Source organism: Notechis scutatus, chromosome 5, assembly GCF_049901735.1.
Source record: "Notechis scutatus isolate UNSWTSFEM ecotype Mainland chromosome 5, rNotScu1.2, whole genome shotgun sequence".
NCBI lineage: Eukaryota > Metazoa > Chordata > Lepidosauria > Squamata > Elapidae > Notechis > Notechis scutatus.
In genome coordinates, this window is record NC_142013.1 from 64,370,181 (window position 1) to 64,394,767 (window position 24,587).

Genomic DNA, 24,587 nt, shown 5'->3' on the forward strand with positions numbered 1-24,587 from the left:
ACCTTCATTTCCTTTAATGAATTTAACTCTTTTTCCATTGCCTTTTGCCAATTCACCTGATCCTTAGCAGGATACATCTTAAGTTCATCTATGCTAGTAGGAACTTTATTTACTTGGCAAACTATACTTGCCTGATACCTATCAGGTGGTTTGATTATACGCGTTGTGCGTCTAGGTATAACAGGACTTACAGGTGGACTTTCCTTTATTTCCTGTTCTTGACTATCTATCTCTTCTTGATCAATTATCTCCTCTTGATCTGATTCTATTTGCTCTTCATGGACTTCTTCTTTAATTGGACTTTTCTTATAACTAGTCTTTTCTTTCTGCCTCTTATAGGGTTCTATAATAATATCATTATCTGAATCTTGCTCTAATCTATTCCATCCTATATGTTCTAGGAATTGTGCACTAGCACTGCAGTATACTCTAGATGTACCTGGTTCCCAGAATCTATAAGATCTATGGTTTGCTTGATATCCAACAAAAACTAATCTTTTAGCTCTATGTTGTCCTTTGTGCCTGAGTTGTGTAGGGATATGCACCCATGCAGGTGCACCAAATGTGTGAATATAACTCAAATCAGGTTTCCTACCATGCCACAGAGTGAATGGTAATTCACCTGTTTTTGAATTAACAACATTGTTTAATATGTGATTCCCACACATTATAGCTTCTCCCCACAAATTGTCAGGTAATCCAGAATCAGATAACATTGTCCTTCCCATTGATTGCAGTGTTTGTCCTCGTCTCTCTATAAATGCATTATGTTGAAGTCTATATGGTGCAGACTTTTTATGTTGAATACCTGCCATTCTAAGTCTACTCTGGAATTTATTATTTGTAAATTCTGCACCATTATCTGTTATAAGAGTTACTAATTTCTTTTTAGTTTTCCTCTCTGCAAATTTTAACCAATTAAAGAAATTTGTATACGTTTCAGTTTTTCTCTTCATTAGAAAACAGAAACCATACCTAGAATAGTGGTCCATTATGCTTAATATGTATCTAGCACCACCTACACTTGGCTTTTTAGGACCTATTATATCGGCAAATACTACCTCTAAAGGCTCTTTGGTAGTAAATCCATCAACTCTATTTGCCGGTATAACTTTGCTTTTGTTTTGATTACAAGCAGAACATTGCAAATACTTATTACAAGGTTTTAAACTTATTCCTTTAGATAGTTGAACAGTTCTCTTAATCATTTTAAAATTTAAATGACCTAACCTTCGGTGTAACAAGTGAATACATTCATTATGAGGTTTCTTATTTTCATAAACCCTGTTAGCCACTTCTAAACCATTATCATTTAACACATATAAGTCACCTCTTAAAGATGCAGTAATTTTCTTACCTTCTTTTTCAATTAAACAAGTATCTCCCTAAAGGTAATTATGTATCCTAATCTAACCAACATTCTAACTGAAAGCAAATTAAATTTAAGTTGAGGTACATATAACATTTTTATGTTCTCATTTATACTAGAACAATGAGCTATACCTTCACCTTTTGCCTTCAATTTCCATCCGTTTGCCAATGAGATATGCTGTGAACTCATGGACATTTTTACAAATTTTTTGTTATCATTTGTAATACAGTGGGACGCACCACTGTCAACCACCCATAAATTATTCTTTACAACTCCATTACTATACATTGCTAACTCATAATTCTTATTTCTTCTTTGATGGCTTACAGTATTCTGGCTTGCATTCTTGCGCTTTGGCTTCTTACAAAATCTTGATAAATGTCCTCTCCTTCCACAATTAAAACACTTTTTAATTGCGTATGCAGTAAGAGATTCATTATTTTCCTTTTGAGGTTGCTCCCTCCTTAACTGATCTCTTTCAAGCCTTCTTCTGGCCTCTTCAATCAATCTGCCAGTGATATCAGTTAAATTTAGGCTTTCTTTAGGCAATATTTCAAGGGAAGTTACGTAGTCATCAAAACTTTCGTCTAATGAAGATAGAATTATGTAGACCTGGTGTAGTTCAGAGAAAATTAACTCCTTCTCATGAAGTTCTTGAAAAATGCTTTTCATAGTATTCAAATGACTCAGCATATCACCATTCTTTTGGAGATAAGTGCGGAAAAGCTTCCGTGTTAGATTTATGTGAGCACCAACGTTATCTCGGACATAAATCCTCTTCAGTTTTTGCCAACACCCAACTGCAGTTTGCTCTCTGTGTATATGAACCAGTTGCTGATCAGTTAATGTTAGACCTATGATGCAAAGTGCTTGTTCATTTTTCTGTTTAAATTCTTCTATTTTTTGACTATCTTCCTCATCTTCAGGATCCCATTCTTCTACGTTTGGTGGGTTTTCAATTATGTTCCACAGACCTTCTCTTCGTAGAAGTAGACTACATTTCATAGACCATGAAACATAGTTTGTTCCATCCAGCTTGGATATAAGGGACAAACTTTGTAGACTGACTTGTGCCATGTTTCACTATATGGATATAAAAATATAATTGATAAAACACAGCTGTCTGTTTACTGTAACGTGTAACAACACAAAAATCTCACTTTTTACATAAACCTGTTTTTTATCCTAGTTAAACTGACTGTGCAGTCTCTCTGGGCCCATAACCAGTGTTAAGCCTGGATTCCCCAACGGGTGTTAAGGAAAACAAACTAAACAGAATGTGCAGCGAAGTCAGATAGGAAGACAGGTAAATGTGTGAGATAAGCCTTCTCGTTAACACGCAGTAAAAATACAGATACGCTTGTGCTATCAAAATTATAATTTATTCCATTTAAGAATTATAGCATAGTCATTATAAACAGTCCATTAGTCATATACCAAATTCAGTCAAGTCTTGTTGAGGATACTCTAATTGCAAAGTCCGTGTCGAATAGCCAGTGTCAGTACACTTACTATAAATCTGTCCAAAACTTATCTTCTCTCCGTTGAGAAATATCTTCAAAGTAATCCAACACTTCTTCTCCTCCCCGATCCAACAAGAACGCAGTCTTCAATAAGCCAGCCAGTAAGAACCAGAGAGTGCCTTGCTGCTTATATAGTACTTTTACAGCTGCACCCTTAATTACATTCCTTTAGCTTAAAGTCACATACACTTTATGTGACAAACCATGATTCATCATTTTATTATCTTTACCCAAAACAGTTAGGGTAAAACAATGTTATCCCTAACAGCGGTGACCCAGTTTTCGATCTGTCTGTCCATCCCAGGCCACCACGCGTAACTCCTTGCCAAGGCTTTCATCCGGACGATGCCCGGGTGCCCTTCGTGCAGCATGTCCAATACTTTGGTTTGTAATGTTTCTGGTATCACCACCCGGTCTCCCCAAAGTATGCACCCTTTTTGAGCAAAGAGTTCAGTTTGCTGGTTCCTGAAGGCTTTAAACTGTTTGTTTTTGTCATTTTCCGGCCAACCTCATTCTACCCAGCTCAAGACTCGTGCCAGCCATTTATCTTTTCTTGTCTTGCGGGCAATGTCTGGCATGGTGAGGAGTGGGCTGGGCAGGGTTTCTATATGGAGGACTTGGGAAGTGGATGCTGGGTCGTCTTGCATGTCTGGGAGGGGTGAGCGGCTTAAGGCATTGGCATGCAGAATGTCCTTGCCAGGGCGGTGTGTGAGCTGGTAGTTATAGGCGGCCAAGAACTCAGACCACCTCATCATGTGAGGTGATAGAATGTTGGGGGTGGCCTTGTTGCCCGCCAATATGCCTAGCAAGGGTTTATGATCAGTAATGATTGAAAAGGTCCTACCGTAGATGTATTTGTGGAATCTTTTCACTCCGGAGATGATCGCTAGGGCTTCCTTGTCCAGCTGGCAGTAGTTTCTTTCTGGCTTGGACAGGGTTCGTGAAAAGAAGGCAATGGGTGCCTCTTTTCCATCTGGTAAGGTATGACTGAGGATTGCCCCTACTCCAAAGGGAGATGCATCACATGTCAATGTTAATGGTAGAATTTCACTATACTGGATGAGGACGGCGTCGGAAGTTAAGAGGTTTTTTATTTGTTGAAAGGCGTTTTCCTCCCGTTTTCCCCAAGTCCAGGAAGCGGTTTTGTCCAGGAGTCTATGCAAAGGTTCCGCCACGGTCGCCTTTTGGGGTAGGAAAACATTATAAAAATTAATGAGTCCTAGGAACGCTTGAAGCTCCGCTTTATTTTTCGGTCTGGGGGCTTCCTTGATGGCTTTAAGTTTTTTCTCGGTGGGGTGAATTCCATGTTTGTCTAGGAGGTACCCCAAAAACTCGACTTTCTCGGTGCATAGCTGACATTTTTCTTTTTTAACTTTCAACCCCGAGTCTTTAAATTTTTGGAGTATAGCCCTTAGGCGTTTTTCTAGTTGTTTTTTATTAGCTATTAATACGTCATCAAAGTATGGCACTACTCCCTTAATTCCTTGCAATAGCCTTTCCATGAGGTGTTGAAAGACCCCGGGTGCCACGCTGACGCCGAATTGGAGGCGGTTGCATTTAAATGCCCCCGGGTGCGTTACAATCGTTTGTGCCTCGGCGGTTTCTGCATCGACCGGCAGCTGTTGATAGGCTTGTGCCAGGTCGAGCTTTGCAAAGAACCGGCCTCCCCCCAGTGAGTGCAGGAGGTGCTGGATTACTGGCACGGGGTAGGCACTTTGCTGCAGCGCATGGTTGAGGGTGGCCTTATAGTCACCACAGATTCTTATGGAGCCATCTGGTTTGATGGGGGTGACTATAGGCGTTTCCCAATGGGCGTGGTCAATAGGCTCCAATACCCCTTGGGCGATGAGCTTATTTAGTTGCTCGTCTATTTTAGGCTTGAGTGCATATGGCACTCGCCGTGGTTTGAGGCGGATGAGAGCGACATCTGGGTTAAGATTGAAGAAGAATGGGGACCCCTTGTACTTGCCTAAGGTGTTTTCAAAGACCTCTTGGAAGTCCCATGCAAGTGCCGCTTCCCAATCTTCTTCGTTGGTGTGGTGGATGCCGGCCACTTCTATCCCTAGCGGCTCGAACCATTGTAGTCCGAGCAAGCTGGGACGGTCTTTGTCCACGATGGTGAGTGGCAATATGTTGGTGCAGTCTTTGAATGAGACTTTGAAATGCCCAATGCTGGTTACGGGGATGCGGTTCCCTTGGTAGTCTCTAAGGATCAGCTTTTGGTCGCTAAGCTCGTGTCAGCATATGCTGGGTATTAGGCGCTTGATGGTGTGCCAGGAGACCATGGAGAGGTAGGATCCGGAGTCCACTTCCATGGAGCATGGTTGATTTTTGATGTTTACCGTTATGCGTACTTTTCGGGCGTCTGTTGTGGAAGAATGGCCGATGACAACTGTTTGATGGGTCTCTTCTTTCCGCAGCGCCTCGTTGAATCACTTGGTCTGGCTGTCTCGGCTCCATCGGCTGTCAGTCTGGCGGTCCCGATGTTTTGGGGGGGTGCCGTCTCGTCGTCTCAGGCTACCTCCTCGACGCCGGGGGCTAAGGTTGCGTTTGTTTTGGCATACTTTTGTGATGTGCCCCCGCTTCTCACAATGCTGACAAATGGCGTCAAGAAAATGGCATTCAGATCGGGGGTGATCGCGCATTGAAACCCCAACTTACGACCCCGCCGGTCTCGTCGATCGCGTTCTGACTGGAGCCGGTGGATTTCTTCCTCCTCGTAGTTGCTGTCAGAGGGGGATTCGGTGTTGCCGTGGTGGGTAGAGGTGGTGTGTTTCTCTGATGGTGAAGTTGTTTCGCTGACAGGGTGGCGGTTGGCTCCGTTCGATCGCCGCATTTGAGCTGCTGATTTGCGGGTTGCTTCTGCGGCAGTTGCTTCGGCTATGGTGTCGGCGAGGGAGATACTGCCCCTCGCCATCAGCTTGCTCTGTAGTGTGGGGTCTTTTAGGCCCAGGATGACCCGGTCTCGCATGGCCTCTTCTAGGTCAGTGAATCTGCACAACCCTCCTAGGTCCCTTAGATCAGCTACGAATTCGCTGATGCTCTCGTCCTCACGCTGGTCTCTTTGGTAAAAGTCATGCCGGGAATGAGGGTGGGCACGGCTGGAGCGTAGTGATTTCGGAGGATGGGTGCAAGGTCATCCCAGTCCATCGCCTTGACGTCTGCCGGTTTTGCCAAAGCCTTGGCCATTTTAAATACGGCGGGTCCGCAGTGTGTTAAAAATACGGCCCGTTTCCGGTTCCCATTGGCGTCCTTCAGGTTGCTGCATTCCAAGAACATATGAAACCGATCGATGTAGGACTCCCAGTCCTCAGTGGCCGGGTTAAAGGGAGCAGGTGGCGTGGCGTTGCTGGCCATCTTGATGGTCGTTTCGCACTGTTTACCACGTGCTGAGTTGTCTCGTTGTCTTCTCTATCCCACCTTCGTCGCCAGTGTTAAGTTCGGAAGGTCAGGTTCATTAAGATGAGAGACTTCGGCTCAGTAACAACAGCTCTTTATTTATCGGCTAGATAACACTCAAAAGAACAGCAGCCGTGGCGGCTCTTTTATAGAGCCGGCCGTGGCTAGGCGGCCAATGACACTGCTTCAAGTCTGCCGTGCTTGGTTTAAGCCAATCGTGGCAGACTCTTAGCGAGCCAATCAGAACTGTCCAAGCTGTCCAATCAGGTAGCGGTTTAAACGAACCAATGGGAATGCGGGGTTTCAAGTCTGTGGATATGGAACACATACAGCCCCGCCATGTTTGCCTTTCCCCACCACTGCTCACCTTTCTTCCACCATGCTTGCCTTCTGCCCCCCACCATGCTTGCCTTTCACCCCCCACCTTGCTTGCCTTTTGCCCCCTGCCATGCTTGCCTTCCCCCCAGCCACTTGCCTTTTATCCTTTCTCCCTCGCCTTGCTTTGCAGCTGGCCCCCTAAGCCTGCAGCTGCCTTCCAGCCAGCTGGCTCACCAACCACCTCAAACTGCTGCTCCTGCTAACTTTTTTCCATGCTGAGACACTGATACTGCTGCTCTTGCTATGAAGGTGAGAGGGAGAGAGAGAGCAGCTGTCTCAGTGTGGAGAAAAGTTGCACATCTCCCCATATCCCTCTCGCCGCAAACAGCCTCACGCAGCACCTTTAAACTTAGCACACTTCATCAATGAGGAGGAGGAGGGGATGCCACCTTTTCTCCATGCTGAGTTGCTCTCATCATGGAGGTGAGAAAGAGAGATGAGAGAGAGAAAGAGAGATGGACAGGGAGAAACAAAGAGATGAGAGAGAGATGAGTGAGAGGAGATGAGAGAGAGAGATGAGAGAGGGAAAGAGATGAGAAATAGAGAGGGAGAGAAAGAGATGAGACAGATGACAGAAAGAGAGAGATGAGAGAGAGAAATGAGAAACAGGGAGAGAGGGAGAAAGAAAGAGAAAGAGATGAGAGAGAGAAATGAGAGGAGATGAGAGAAAGAGAGAGATGAGAGAAAGATGAGAGAAAGAAAGAGAGATGAGAGACAGAGGGGGAGAAAGAAAGAGAAAGAGATGAGAGAGAGATGAGAGAGATGGACGGAGAAAGAAAGAGGGGGAGAAAGAAAAAGAGAGAGATGTGAGAGGGAGAGATGAGTGAGAGGAGATGAGAGAGAGAAAGAGAGAGATGAAATGGAGAGAGGGAGAAAGAGAGAGTGGTGAGAGAGAGGGAGAGATGAGTAAGAGGAGATGAGAGAGAGAAAGAGATGAGAAAAAGAGAGAGATGAGAGAGAGAAAGATGAAAGAAAGATGAGAAAGAGAGAGGGAGAAAGAAAGAGACACACACAGAGAGAGATACCCGTTTAAAAGAAAATATAAAAAATGGTTTTTAAGGTTGCATAAGGTCATAAGTTTGTGTGTGTGTGTGTGTGTGTGTGTGTGTGTGTGATTGTATGTATGTGCATGGCTGTGAAAACTCCCAAAACAGGTCAAGTAGCTCTGGGGAGATCAGTTGTAAATTAGAACACTTGCTAAGCAACCGGCCATTAAGCGAGGACCACTTGTATTTGGTTTGCCAGTCACATGACTACCTGGCCACACCACCAAGCACACAGCCACCTGGCCACACCCACCAGTCATATGACCACCTAGCCATGACCACCTAGCTACACCCACTTACGAGCCACGCCCACAGAACCGGTAGTAAAAAAATTTGAATCCCACCACTACTTTTGTTAATGCTGTCTCCAGGCGCAGAAATGCATTTGAGACACAAAGCAGCATCCGTAGAATTGCTCTAATAAATTTGGATTGAACTTTTTCCAATGGTAGTGTTGAGGTAATTCACCATTAGGAGAATGAGTACACACAGGGAGACGTAGTGAGAGTTTTGTTGAATAACACACACACAGCACACAGCTACACTGTATAGTAAAATGTAGGTTTTGGTTAAGCAAAGTTCAACAAGCAGTCCAACTCATACACAGTTAAAGCAGTCAGAATTCAGTCCAGGGATAATCCAAAATCAAAGTCCAGTATCATAAACAGTTCAGTAAATAGACTCACATCAAATCCAAGAATAATGATGACCAGAAACAGTCAATAGGGAAATGCAGGAACCAAAAACAGTGAACATCAGAACATCGACCAACCAGTAACACTCTCTGGGAAACCAGGTTTCTGGCTCCATCTTATGGCCAGAAACCACACCCAATTTCAATTTTTTAGCATTCCCTTAAAGATACGGTATTAAAATGTCTATCCTGGTTTATATATTTCCAACCCAACTGTTAGGTGACTTACATTCCTAACATTCTCCCCTTTGGGTAGGACAATATATACAACCTTACATTCTAAGTCCATAATCCTCACAGCAAGCCTTATGCTTTACAGAGCCTTGGGCTTTTGTAAAATGATCTGGGATGTTATTTTCTGACATACAGTATTCCAGCTTAATCATCTTACTTTGCACACATTGTCTTACATTTAAATATCTTAAATCTGTGTGTTTTGTTCTTGTCTTTACAGCAAGATTTGAGGCCATCTGTATTGCTGATTGGTTGTCTTCATAAACAACAATAGAATCTGTTGCATCAATTCCCATATCAATCAATAGTTGCTTATAACAAACTAAATCTGTATATAATAAAGATAAACATAAGAATTCAGCCTCCATTGTTGATAAACTTAAATGTTTCTGTCGAATAGACCTCCATCCAATCAACACCTATCCTAATAATACTACAGTACCTGAAGTAGATTTACATGTATTTACGTCTGTAGCAAAACTTGCATTGGCATATGCAGTTAGACTTAGTTCATCCTTAGGCTCCAAATATAAATCATAATGCATTGTTTGTTTCAGATATCTTAACACATGCTTAGCAGCTTGCCAGTGCCTTTCAGTTGGCTCAGCATTAAACCTTCCTAATTGGTTAACACTGTATGTTATATCTGGCCTTGACCAATTACTGAGATAAGATAAACTACCAATCAAGGACTGATAAATGTTCTTATCAAAAACAGGACTTTGTACATCACTGTGGCTAAACTCCTGGCTCATTGGCTGACAAAGTTCCATTTTAAAATCCTTTAGTAATTGGATAATTTTATCTGCCTGTGAGATTTTGTATCCTCCCCTAGTTTTATCTATCTTTAAACCAAGATATTGTTTTATTTCACCTAACTGTTTTAATTTAAATTTCTTTTCTAATAGTGAAATTATCTCAGTAGCTTCTTGTTCAGTTTTGGTGATTAATGCTATGTCATCAGTAAACAATAGCAAGAAAGAAACTACACCATCACTTTTCCTTTTGAACAAACATGGATCAGCCATGCCAGCTACAAAACCTATCTTAGTTAATTCCTTAACTATACACTGGTACCACTCATATCCTGATTGCTTCAAGTCATAAAGACTCTTTTTCAATCTCCAGCAATCAGTTGTGTTATCATTTTTCATACCTAAAGGTTTCTTTAAATATATAGTGTGTTCCAACGGTGCATGCAGATATGCCATCTCAACATCCAAATGATTTATAATATATTTCTCCTTAGCTGCCCACACTAATGCTGCTCGTAATGTAGTAGCCTTCAGACTAGGTGCAAACACTTCATCATAGTCGCTTGCTGTCTGATTGAACCCTTGTGTTACTAACCTGGCTTTATGGTAACAGTCCCATCCACACTGTCTTTAGTTTATAAATCCATTTACATCCTATGGCATCTTTACCTGGTGGTAACCTGACATTTTCATATGCTTCCAACCTTTGTAAGGATTTCAGTTCCTTATCCATTGCTTCCTGCCAAGCAGCCTGATCCTTAGCAGGATACAGTTTCAGTTCATTTTATTACCAGGAACTGTATTCACTTGGCATACAACACTAGCCTGATATCTGTCAGGTGGTCATGTTACTCGGGTTGAACATCTTGGTAATACAGGGCTTACTGGTGGACTCACCTGTGCCACCTGTTCCTGTTCTTCTACCTCCTCCTGTGCCTGTTCTTCTAATTCCTCCTGTGTCTGTTCTTCCTCTTTAATGACTATTTGTGGTTTACTTATTTCATCTTTAGGGACTACTTGGGTGTCAATAATAACATCATTGTTTGATTCCTGTTCCTGTTTATGCCACCCAACGTGCTCAAGAAATTTAGCACTAGCACTACAGTAAATTGTGCCTGGATCCCAAACTGTGGCTGGATCCCAAAATCTAAACGATCTATGGTTGGCTTTGTAACCTACGAAAAATAATTTCCTAGCTCTATGTTGCCCTTTCAGTCTTACATGTGAGGGAATATGCACCCATGCTGGAGCTCCAAATGTGTGTAGATAACTTAAATTTGGTTTTCTGCCATGCCAATGAGTGAATGGCAATTTACCAGTTGTTGTGTTAACCACATTGTTTAAAACATGGTTGCTACATATTATGGCTTCACCCCACAGTGTTTCAGGCAAACCTCAATCAGATAACATAGTGCGAGCCATGGCTTGTAATGTTTGCCCTTTTTGTTCTATAAATGAGTTATGTTGTGGCCTGTAAGGTGCAGAACGTTTATGCTCGACACCAGCCAATTTTAACATAGTTTGGAATCTATTGTTAACAAATTCAGTCCCATTATCAGAAACTAAAGTCATTACCCTATGTTTCATTTTTCTCTCTGCAAACCTTAGCCAATTAAAGAAATTTTGGAATGTTTCTGTTTTGTTTTTCATTAAATAGCAGAAACCATACCGTGAGTAATGGTCCATTATACTCAAAACATAGCAGGCACCTCCCAAACTGGGTTTCTTAGGACCAATTATGTCAGCAAAAACAACCTCTAAAGGTTCTTTGGTCTTAAACCCATTCAGTCTGTTTGCTGGAGTAGCCTTGCTTTTCTCCTGGCTACAGGCATTGCAGTTTAAGTACTTGCTACAGGCTGTTAATTTTACTCCCTCTGACAATTCAACAGTTCGTTTGAACATTTTGAAATTAATGTGCCCTAGATGTCTATGCAGTAAATGTATACATTCATCATGTGGCTTAATATTGTTATAAACCGAGTTAGCCTTCTGCAACTGGTCATCATGTATCACATATAAATCTTTCTCTAAAGTAGCAGTAACACTTTTACCCTCTTTCTCCATTATACAGTTATCTCCCCTAAAGGTTACTCCATAACCAATATTAACTAAAGCCTTTACTGATAACAAATAAAATTTCAGTTTAGGTACATATAACATAGATAAATGCTCATTTATACATGAACAATATGCAGTACCTTCACCAGACACTTTCATCTTCCATCCATTTGCCAATGATACATGTTGGTTACTCATGGACATCTTTACAAACCTCTCTCTATTTCTAGTAATTCACTGCGATGCTCCACTATCAACTACCCACAAATCATGGTTTACAGTTGAAACGCTAGACATAGCTAAATTATCATTCTTCTTAGCCTTCTGGTGATTACCAGTATTCTGTCATTTTCCCTTCTTATAGAATCTAGCTATATGTCCCCTAGCCCCACAAGAAAAACATTTCCTAACAGTATAGGCAGTTGAAGACAAATCCTTTTCTTGCGGTTGTTCCTCCATCAGTTGGTCCCTATCCAGTTGTCTTCTTGCCTCTTTTAACAACCTTCCGGTTATTTCAGTCAATGTCAGTTCATCTTTGGTCAGGACTTCCAGTGAAGAAACATAATCATCATAACTTTCATCCAATGAGGAAAGAATAACGACAATCAGAAACAGTCAATAGGGAAATGCAGGAACCAAAAACAGCGAACATTAGAACATCGACCAACTAGCAACTAGGAACACTCTCTGGGAAACCAGGTTTCTGGCTCCATCTTATGGCCGTTTGAGGAACCACACCCAATTACAATTTTTAGCATTCCCTTAAAAAGACTATTAAAATGTCTATCCTGGTTTATATATTTCCAACCCAATTGTTACATGACTTACATTCCTAACAGGTGTGAAACACAAAGCTGAGGGTCAGAGCAAGGTCTCATAAAGAAGCTGTGCTAGTGACTTGGCCATAAAAAGCTTAATTGTGGCAGGGCATAGCATCCTCCCTTTGTATGGAAAATTTAAAAATGGTGCTCACTGATTTTTGGCCCAAGGCAGCCACATATTCGCCATATGCTTTTCTTGAGCCAGTGGCCTGGATGACCACTCCTAGGTGTGAAGGTGATTACCTGCTCTGTATTATGGCCATTTAGTTACCATGAATAAAGTTTTGGCATTTTTGCAAAGGCCATAATCTTTGTTTTTTCATAATTTACACCCAGTTTATTGTAATTACAATAATGGATGAGGGCTCACAACTTTCATTAGCTCCGTCATGTAGCTTTGTCAAAAGTAAAACTTCATTTAAATTGAGTTTGACTTTTGGTAATTTCATGGTTTTCCATGTAGATTTCTTTGCAGTAGCAGAGAAGCAATTTGCCATTAATGGTTCCTTCTGCCCCCCCCCCCCCCAATTTCTTTCTTTAGTCTAGAATTCTCAAATTTATTTAGCCTAGAGCCTTGTAATTTTCTGGTAGTCTTCCATTCAAATGCTACTGAGTCCAATCTACATATATTTTTTTTCAATCAACCAAATAAACAAGGCATTAACTAGCTTGGTGGACTTGTTTTTGGCTATGTAAAATATGACCTTAACAATGAAAGAATAATTGTGTTTCTATCTAATCAGATGAGGTGCAAAAAAATCAAAATAATTCTTTCAAAGATTAGTAGAAATTAAGATTAAAGATAAAACAACATTTGGTAGTTTTATAATTTGATGAGACAACCTATGATCCTGCAGGGATATTTCATTACCTAAACAGAGAAATAGAGTGAATTGCTATTGTAACAGCTGAACTGCTATTGTTTTGGTTTTAAAATTAAACAAGAAAAGATAATTTTATTAAAGAAGAAAGATGTGTAGCAAGACAAGCATAAATGCTATTTGTTTAGCAAATGATTTTTTTGATGACAGCATTTGTGGTTGATCTGCATTCTTTAAAAGTATACTACTATTCTCACTTCTTTTTCCTCAGCTTAAAGTAGCATACAGCTGACCATATTGGAATGGAATATAGTTTCTCCAGATAAATCAGCATATTCTCCATGGTTTGTTCTTGCACTTTATGTATAATGAGAACAAAGCATGACTGTGTCTGCTGAAGAGGGACAACTTTGCCCTCTAATAAATTCAGTATAATTCTTTGAATCATGACCATGTCATTTTTGAACACTGATGTAATGATGGATTTGCCCTTGAATAATCAGAACTCATTTGTAATAGGTTCATCATTGCTATATAAATTGAGGAGTTCATTAGGTATAGATTACAAATTGCCTATCATGTCCTTTCCCTTCATACAGCAGAAAATTGTGGTTTCTCCAGGAAATAGATATGCATGACAGTGAGGGAAGGCTTTGATCATGCCACTAATATCAGCAGAAATATCATGCAAATCATGCATTTTGCCCTGTTCTTTCTTTGTTGAGTTCTTGTTGTTGAAAGTGGCTATTGTCTTGTTGAAGAAGTTTGCAATAATTAGTCTTTGTCACATATTTTCAAGTTGATCTTCTGTTTCCTCCTCTATATTTTCTTGACCCCTCATTCTTGACCTTTCCTTGTGATTCTGGAAAGGTGCAGATCTTTCATCCTCTGTTGCTTCATGTCACTTCCTCCTAGTCCATCCTGACAAAGTTTAATATCACCTCCTGACCATGATATCCCCCCTCCTTTCCAAATGGCATAATTATGCTGGTGTTAATTTAATTTGATTTAATTTAATTTTTATCACAATGTGGTACATTGCAGTTCTCATCTCAGAACAGTTTAGAATCCCTGCTGACTTGTCAATTTAATTGTAATTAGGGAAATTATAAAATGGATCATGTAACTTTCTCAGGGTTAAGACAGGACTGGTCTACCTGGTGTCTGGCAGCCAAAGGAAGGGCTGGTCTACACTCAATTTCAGAATAAGAATCAGTTGAAAAATGAACAGGATGGACAAGGACCAAAGCATGGTGACTAATATGCTTGATTGACACTGGATAGATTCAGTTTCTACTCCATCAGTAGCCATAGCAGCTCACTTGGTGGCTTTCAGTCCAATCTACTTCACAGGGTTGTTGTAAAGAAATATAGGAGGATATAGATTATGTATGTATCTTGAATTTCTGAACAAAGATGGGATATCTTTGCATGTTTGTGTGACAAAGAATGGGCACATAAAGCAATACAAATATTCAGGTCTTTCTTTCTGTACCTTAAAATTGTTGCTTCTTTAAGAGCCACATAATAGATCAATTCCTTGCTACTGAGTTATAAATAAATTGAGGGATTGTGAGAGTGGAACATCAAAAATGAAGATCATATGATTGCAGCAGCTATCTAGCAGTAATCAGTAGTGGCGAACAATCAACTTTCCCAAGTTTTGTTTCCTTGGAAGTCATGGGTCATTGACATTCAATGCTTTCTGTAAAGTTAGCCCATTTGAGGACCTTAGTTCATAAATTGTTGCCCAATAATGCACAGTTTCATCTGGGTAAAGGTCATGACAGTGTGAGTTTTAGTAATATATAGATAGATTTGAGATTTGGGGTATTATTAGTTTATGACTGTATGACACTCCTAACTGTCAGCAGTACACAGGGATAATTATGGAACAGATTTTCTCCTTCCTTCTTTTTTTCTTTCACACATATATTCACACAAACAAAGCATAAGGAGAAGAGATTATCTTTATCTTTTTAAGGCAATTTTCCCCAAGTTTTAGAAATTTAGTAGCATGTAAAACTTGACAATCAAATGCCCTGTTTGTGTTAATATCAAATTATTATTTTTGATATGACAGAAGGTGATATTAAATACATCACCGAAAAGCAGTTGTATTTCTATTTAAGTCATTCTATTCATTATATGCACTTTTAATTTAAATACAAATCACATTTAAATTTAAATTGCATTTAGTTTTTCATTCTAATCCTCTATCTATTACATTCTATATTGCATTAGTCTCAGCACAGCATTCAAAGATCAACTGTGGCTTCTGACTTAGAAAAAAAAGTTGTGCATTTGTGCTTAACTGGAATTTGGATTGACTGGATCAAATTTTAATGATGATCTATAAAGCTTCAGCAATGTAACTTCCTTTTCCTAAAATTCACAGACAGGAACACTAAACTTGTAAACCCATTGCTTAGCAATACACCATGAAGGCAAATGCATATCTATAAGCAGATAAAACATTCCATTGCATAGAGATCACTGAATGCTGACCTTATACTCACTATTGTGTGTAGTTAGAAACATTCCACAGGAATAAAAAATAATTTAAATTGGCAATTTTTAATCCAAAAAAATTATAATATGAATTTAGGCACCAAACTTGAAAACATTATAACAACTATTTATGATACACAACAGGCTAATATTATAATAAACGGGGAATATACCCGCCCAATAAAAATAGAAAAAGGAGTCAGACAGGGCTGCCCACTCTCATCCCTGCTCTTCATATTATCATTAGAAACATTATTAATGTGAATTAGACAGAACCCAGATATAAAAGGATTAAAGGTTAAGAAAGAAGAATATAAGTTGCAAGTGTTTGCGGACGATATGATTTTTTTCATTGAGGAACATTGGTTCCTCAATGAGGACAAAAATGGCTGAATGAATTAGAACAATTTGGAGCAGTAGCCGGACTCAAAATTAATAGGAAGAAAACTAAATTAATGACTAAAAATTTAACAGAAAAACAGAAAATAGAATTAGAAGAAGTTATGGGAATACAAGTGATAAAGAAAGCTAAATACTTAGGAATATAGTTGACAGCACATTGTAAGACACTTAAGGAAAATAATTATGATAAATTGATGCAACAGGTAAAGAAGGATTTAGAAACATGGGGTAAGCTGCAACTTTCATTATTAGGCAGGATCGCTGCCATTAAAATGAATATTCTTCCAAAATTTCTATATTTATTTCAGATGATCCCAATTCAAGTACACAAAAGTTTTTTGAAGAACTTAATAAAATAACTGTTAAATTTATTTGGCAAGGGAAAAAAGCTAGAATAAATTTAAAGGCAATGCAGGATATGAAGAGCAGGGGAGGGCTGGCACTTCCAAATTGGGAGTTGTATTATATTGCTGCCTCTTTAGTATGGTTGAAGGAATGGGTGAATTTAACTAACAAGAGAATATTATTTTTAGAAGGCCATGATTTGCAGAGGGGGTGGCATGCTTTTTTATGGGATGTAGGGAAAACTAGCCAGAAATATTTCCACAGACACCTAATCAGAGACTCATTATTAACTAATTGGAAGAAAATATGGAAAAAACATTATTTAAAAGTACCAATTTGGATTTCAACAATGGAGGCGATGATTTACCAAAATAATCTGGATATCACTAAAATGATTAAATATAAGGACCTATTGGATACACAAGGAAATTTGAAATTGTGGCAAGAACTTCAAGAGCAGGGACTAAAAATTGATCAGTGGGCATACCTCAAATTCAAAGTAGACATAAACAGGACAAGAAAGAATTCGGAATCAACAATAAACTCCAGCAATTAGATAAAATTTTATTAGGATCAGGCAAAAAAATATATATAATTATTTATTAGAAGTAGAATTAGAAGAAGAAATTGTAAAAGGGAACACGATAGCCTGGAGTAGGAATGTAGGACATAGCATCACCCTAACAGAATGGGAAAAGGTCTGGGGTAGAAATAATAAGATTACAAAATCGGTAGCATATAAAGAAAATGCCTATAAAATGTTTTACAGATGGCACCTTCCTCCTTCGAGATTAGCGAAGATGCACCCCAATATGAGTCCGAATTGCTGGAAATGCAAAAAAAAAAAAAAAAAAGAAGGAACCTTTTTCCATATGTGGTGGTCCTGTACAGAAGCTCAAAAATATTGGCAGAAAATTAGAAATTGGCTGGAAGAAATGACAAGAGAACAGATCGAATACAAACCAGAGTCCTTTTTGTTAGGGATCTTTGATAAACAAATATCAAAAACAGCGAAATACACAATAATACACATTTTGACACTGGCCAGATTAGCTTTTGCCCAATGTTGGAAGCAGCCTCATGTTCCATCAGAGGAGATGATCATTCAAAAAATGTCAAGTTGTGCAGAAATGGACAAATTAACTTTGGCATTAAAAAATAAAGACACCTCAATATACTGGAACTGCTGGTACAAATGGATAGACCAAAGATAGACTTTACACTTTAAGGCAAAAGAGGATAGGATAAATCCATAGTAGTGATACACAGATATATGTAAGGATTAGGTGTGTGTATATGGCATAAATTAAGGATTAAAAAAAAGAGGTCTTACAAACTGTTGAAAATGAGAATGTTTTTAATTGTTTTCTATTTTTTCTTTCTATTTTCTTCTCCCTTTTTTCTCTCTTTTTTTCATTTGTGTATGTGTTGTCGGTTTGTTTTAATTGTAAAATCAATAAAATTTATTTAAAAAAAATATCTGGAATTTTTATTTATATCTAAGTCTTATTTCCTGCAAATTCTGATGGTTTCTACCTTGAAATTTTCAGTAGATATCCACAGCAATCATGGACCCTTCTCCTATCTTTATCTGATACAATGTGTGATGACTCAGGCTGGGCACGGAAGTGACACAGCTGAAGCGCAGGCTTAATTCCCTTTTATTGCTCTAATTTTTCCTCACAATCTCCACTGCATATTCAAGAGCAGAGCTCTAAACATGCATATACGCTTCCAATAGTTCTTGGCTGCTATATGTGCAGAGGAGCGGCATAGTCCTAGAAGCAGAAGCGATACAGAAAACCTGATCACGGGGCATCCTCATCACTCAGAAATTTTGCTGGGGCTGCAGCAACAATTTGGAGCAGAGTGGTGTTGCTGTGAGCTTGCACACAACCAGGCTAGGCAAGGTAAGGTAAGTAGAAGTGAAGCAAGGCAAGGCAAGGCAAGGCAAGGCAAGGCAAGGCAAGGCAAGGCAAAGCAAAGCAAAGCAAAGCAAAGCAAAGCAAAGCAAAGCAAAGCAAAGCAAAGCAAAGCAAAGCAAAGCAAAGCAAAGCAAAGCAAAGCAAAGCAAAGCAGCAAGATGTCAGTAATCGCAAGTGTGGAAAAATGAAATACTTGTCCCTGACAAATGCCCCACAGTGTCTCCTTAAATCCTATTCCCCCAGTGAGCCTGGTGACGAGGGGCAGAGCGCTCTCCTCCTGAGTTGTTGGGTTGCCCTGCACTTATCCCACTTTCTCTCCATTCTCCATACTTGGAGATCAGGTGGGGGAAGCAGTTGCTCTTCTCTGGAGCTCCATCATTCTTCTGCTCCACTGCCTGTCCTTTCCATCTCCTTCCCCCTTGTTCAGTCATTCTGCCCCCTCTCTTCTTCTCTGATGACCCTTCCCAGGCATGAGAGACCTACTACTCCGGTCACTCCTCTGGGGCTAGAGAGGCTGCACCATCTTCCTCTGTCAGCCCCAGCTCCATCACCTCCCCCTCCTCAGACCTGGCCTCTGACAGGGCCATAACACAATGTTACAATGTTATAATTAATAAACAATGTTTTTTTTAACCAAACAGAATTAAAAACAACCAACCAGCAACCATTCCATTTCATTTATAAGCAGTTTAGTTCATTTGCAATAATGAAAAAGGATGTGGATTAAAATATAACACAGAACTAAATATTTATATTTAAGTCAAAAATTTTAGTGACATAAAAATAGATGGTCCTTCCCTATTATGACCTAGAAGAACATTTAATCCCAAGTGCATATCTGTGTAGAATGACTTAAGCATTAATTTTCATTAATAAATATTTTGAGCAAACTTAGTGGCAAAGTAGATCTGATAGTGAGAAAAAAAAATCAGTCAGCTCATAATTCAGTATTATTGGTCCTGTCCCATTGATGTCCAGCTTTTAAAGAAGCCAACCAGAGTTATTATTCAAAGCTTTTAAAAATAGGCTGATAAAAGAAGCTGTTTGATAAAATTATAAGTAATGAAGTAGCCCAAGGAGGAATGTCAGACAGAACAGGAGATCTTGATGTGAAGACCTAGTTTCCTAATTGGTATTATGTTTACAAGGACATCCTGTAAAAAGAAAAATGAGAGCCTTGTTGAACACCTGCTGTAAAAAGATACTTGGATTCTGGAGCCAGCTTAAATCATTTTTTTGCCTGAAACAAACTGCCAAACAAGCCCTAGGTCATTTAATTTCCAAATACCTATAATTAAAATGAGTCACATCATCAGCATTTGGCAGGGCTATAGCCTTCTTCTGCTCTTTTCATTTCCACATAAATTTTTACTGAAGGTCAGAATTTGGAGGGACAGAGCAGAACCTGCCTGCTTTGAGCTTAGGGGAGGCTAAAATATGGCTTGTTCACAATGCCCCTCATAGTTCAGGATTTAATGGTCCTTGACGATGATAACCTAGAAGTTAATTTCATTCTGTGTCCCCAGAGCAGCCATTGTTATGACAATTTGAATAGACCAAGGGTACACTTTTTCTCATGATAAAGAATCACAAATGAGTAACAATGTAAACTACAGAATGAATGTTTATTGATTACATTTTTAGTGTTGTTACAGATACAAAAAATCCATTCTCCCTCCTATTATTTACCTTTATATTATTCTTTTTTCCCCAGTAGCATTGCCATCCTTGATTAATTTGATGATATATAGCCTTTGAGGGAATTCTGACATTACTAATTGCACGATGTAATCTCAATGTAAAAGATCATTTAGCGTGGTAGGAACAGGACACAATCATCCACCAACAATGGCAGTTACATAAGGTATTAGAATCCAAAGTCCAATACAAAGCTGAATTATAACTGAATATTTGACCAGAAATACAGTGTTAATGTATTTTGAGTAGCCTATTCCATGTACTGTATGTACAGACAAAAGTTAGATAACAGATATGTGATTTTTCTGTCCTTCTGCCATATTTTCTATAAAAGAGGGTATGTAGAATGATCTGAACTACTATATATCCCATAATTTTCTCCTATCATACATGATCAAACACTTTGATTAATAGGAAACTTACCAAACTTGCCCTCCAATAGAGTCAAGGATTTATTTCATAGATTATTTCATAGTAAAGGTTACCTATTAAAGGTATCTGCAAAATCTGATGCTTACATCAAAATGTAACTGTAACTAACCCATTTGCACTATTACTCTATCTCTGTCAAACTCTATTTCATTGAGGGCTGCCTCAGGTTTGTGTTTGACCTTGGAGGGCCGGGGTGGTGGTGGGACGTGGCCAGGGGTGGGTGTGGTCAGGGTGGGTGTGGCCAGGGTGGGCGTGACCATGGGGAGTATTTGACACAAGCTCAAGATGCATTTTTCCCTTTGCATTCAAAACAGCTATTCCAGACAAAGAGAGATTTACTTTCTGGCACAAATAGTCTCAATTCCATAATGTAGAGATTAAAGACATGTAGAATCCCCAGCTGCTATGGGGCTTGACTCTTTTGTATAGGAGCAGAGCATTAATGAACTGACAATTTCTCCAGATGTCTCTAAAAACTGTCTGTCCAACAGTCTATCAACAGTCTATCAACAGTCTATCTTTGTTACTACCTCGGACACAGCCCTAGAGGGGGACTTAATATTAATAATAATTTACAAAATTGATATACCACCCAATTCTCAATGACCCTGGGTGGCTCACAACAATAAAATTAAATACATTTAAATCAATCACATCATAAAAGATTAAGATAAAAGATGACAAAATCAGTGATACAAGGAGCCTCACTCTCTCATCAAAGACCTGGGTGAAGAGCCAGATGTTTTTGGCTCTTCTGAACTGCCATCCAGATCTTGGAGCATATCTAGTTCTAATTGGCAGATGCTACTAAAGATAAGGTGAAGAAGGTACTACCTCCTGCAGCATTCTGCTAGCCAAAATGGGCCATGGAAATTGATATATCTTCTAATGAGCTTCTATTTAGAAAATGATTTGAAAGATGATATAGACAACTTGCTGTATTGGGGCCTCGTCAGTTTTTACACAACCGTATTTATGTCATTATGCTACTGCCAAATGATTTAGACATCATTTTGGAGGAGAAAAAGAACAAATGTTAAATGAATCAAATGTGAAAATTAGATCAGATTCAGGAGGCAGAGTGTCAAGGTTTAGATATAATACTTATCTCAGTAGTTCAAAGCTTAGCATATGATTCTCCTTATCTGGATTTAGAAACTATGTCAAGTTAAGCCTGGTTAATATTTGGGTGGAAATATGGGGGAAAACAGTAATCCAGTCTTGGAGGTACCTAGTTCTGTTTGACAGATGCTGCTAAAGAGAAGGTGAAGAAGGTGCTGCTTTCTGCAGCACTCTACCAGCCAAAACAGGCACAGGGATCCCCATGTGGCCCATTTTTGGCCTCCACGGCCTCCTGCAGAATTCTGCCAGCCAAAATGAGCTGCAGGGCCCCTGTGCAACTGCAGGAGGCTGTGGAGGCAGAAAATGGACCCCACCGGGGCCACACACAGCCCACACGTGACCCATTTTGGCTGGCAGAGGCACCACGGGCCGGTCCTTTGATATTTCCAGGCCGGTCCTGTGGGCCAGATCTAAGCAGCCCATGGGCCAGATCCAGTCTGCAGGCTTTGAGTTTGACACCCCTGCCTTAATAGAACAAATCATTCAATAGTAGATGAAGGTAGTAGCTGGACTAGGATTGCCTTTGCATAGTTTCATCTGGTCTACCCCTTCTTTGACCAGGAAACTTTTTAGACAGTCACTCGTACCTTGCTCATCATGGCTTGATTGCTGCAACATGCTCTACATAAAGCTGACGTGAAGACCAGCCAGATTCTGATCTAAACCGGTCTAAAATGTAGTGACATGGGCAGTGACAGGCATGCCTTGATAAGACTGTGTAATGCCTCTGCTTTGCAAGCTTCAGTGGTTGCTGGTTTGCTTCTGGGTATAATTCAAGATGTCATTTGTTATCTATAAAGTACTTCATGGCATAGGCCCTGGTTATTTGAAGGACTGTCTGTCTTCTGTAATATCTTCCTGGCCAATTCAACCTGACAGGCTTGGTTTACTCTTGCTTTTTGAGAGCTATTGGAAGCGCCATCCCCGTAGAGGTGGGGGGGGGTGAAGAAGGGGGAGACTGCCTGCAGGGTTGAGGAGAGCCGCATCTCTCCTCCCCAGCTGGCCATTACTCCCTTTCCCAAAGGCGGTTGTAGTGGTGGTCAGAAATGGCCACCACAAAGAAGAACTCAACCAGAAAAGAATGTGCAGGAGGAAGATAAGAAGAGAAAGTTTTGGTTGACCGGGTCAAATAGCAAAAGCAAAAAATAAGGTACCCTGGAATTGAAACTATTAAAAAAAATAACATTGTTCCCTAAGAAGATTTTTAAGCTGCAAAGAAGAGAGAAAAGGGAAACGATTTGGGGTTTTTTTTCCTCCTTTTTTTATACTGACAGCTAAGAGACTTAAGCAAGAAATTGGAAAAAAATCCACTTTGACATTAATAGGCATTTAATGCTGAAAATAAAAAGTCAAAGGGATAATAAAGATTTCTGGATAATTAAAAGCTTTTGAAAACAGGAAAGGAGAGAAAAAGAATAAAAGGGCAGGATCTGGAAGGGAGGAGACTGCCTGGAATTAAAAAGAACCTACAGCAAAATCTCAACAAGACTTCCAAAAGATACATTTTAACTGAAATATCGCAACAAAAACCCCAGGAAGAGAAAGTGGAAAAAGAAATAAGAAGAAATAACTTGGGACTATTTGGATTACTTGATGATTTCTGGATTTTTGGTTATTATATTTGAATGACTAAAATCAATCGGATGGTTGTTTAAAACTGTTTAAAATGACACCACTTTTAGAAGAACTGAAAATGGAACTTAAAAAACAGAAAGAAAATGCACAAGAAGGGAGAGGTTCTTTTGGCATTGTATTTCAGTTTTTAGAAATGGAGATTTGGAATTATGAGAAACAACAAGAAATGCCTGCAGAACAAGAAGATTGCGACAAAGAAGACACCATCTTTAATGAACAAGTAATCTTAGGTGGGGGAAAAAAAGGAAAGGGGGGAAAGAGAATGGAAAGTTTAAGATTGGGAAAAACAACTCCCCCCCAAAATAGAGTGAAAAATAAGAATAAAATCAGAAAGCAACAGAAGAGGGAAATGCAGAAGAGAGAATTAGAAATAGCGAGTCAAGGGGGTAAAAAGGGGAGGGAGAAGAAGAGAGGGAAGAAAGAAAGGAAAAGAAGTTATAAAGGACAGAAACAAAATATAGAGAAACAGGGCCTATTTAGAGATAATGGGTGAAAAATTAATGGAAAAAGGGATTCTGCAAAGGTACATAAGATAGTATTGTTATATTAGAAACAGAAATAATTTTAGAAAATATGAAACAATGTATGATTAAAATGTTTGATAAAATAGCTATCGTAATTCAGTGGAATGCTTGTCAATAAATAAATGTAACAAAATGAATATCTAATGATTTACAAAACATATGTGAAGAGAAATAAGGGAAAAAATTAATTATGGAGATTTTATGTGTCTTTAAGGAAGTATGATATTTAATTGAAAAGAAGTGTTAAAGATGTTAAGATTTTAATGATTATTAATGATAGAATTGAATTGGATTGGAATGAGGTTTTATAATTACATATATTTATAATCTTTTTTTTAAAGAATATAGTGTGTATTATAAGAATGTACCAAGCAGAATTCGATTGGAAGTTATGTATTATGTATTGTATTTGAAGGTCATAACCTTAAGGTATATATTGAAGTTTAAATAAGAGTTGAATGGATGTAATTAAAAGATATAAAGGTGTCATACTCCAATTAGTAACTACAGGAGAAAATTTGTTTAATGAGAAAAGATAATATGAAATTGAAACAGAACAGACAAAAGTATAAATATAATGATTTGAATTGAGATGAGATAATCAAAATAAAATTGAGAAAATTAAAAGAGGGGAAAAACTATATAGAAAATGTAGAATAGTATAAGATATGGAATAGAACACAAAAAGGAGCATGAAACTGAGTTTTGTGTCTGTATAAAGAAGTTCAACCCGGGACCATGCTATTTTCAAAAAAGATGTTTTATTTGTATTTTGTATGTGTGAAAACCCAAATAAAATTTTATTTAAAAAAGAAGAAGCAGAAGCAATCAGAACCAGCAGAACCACCAGTGTCACAGAAGCTCTATAGTTTATAGAGACCAATTACCCTAA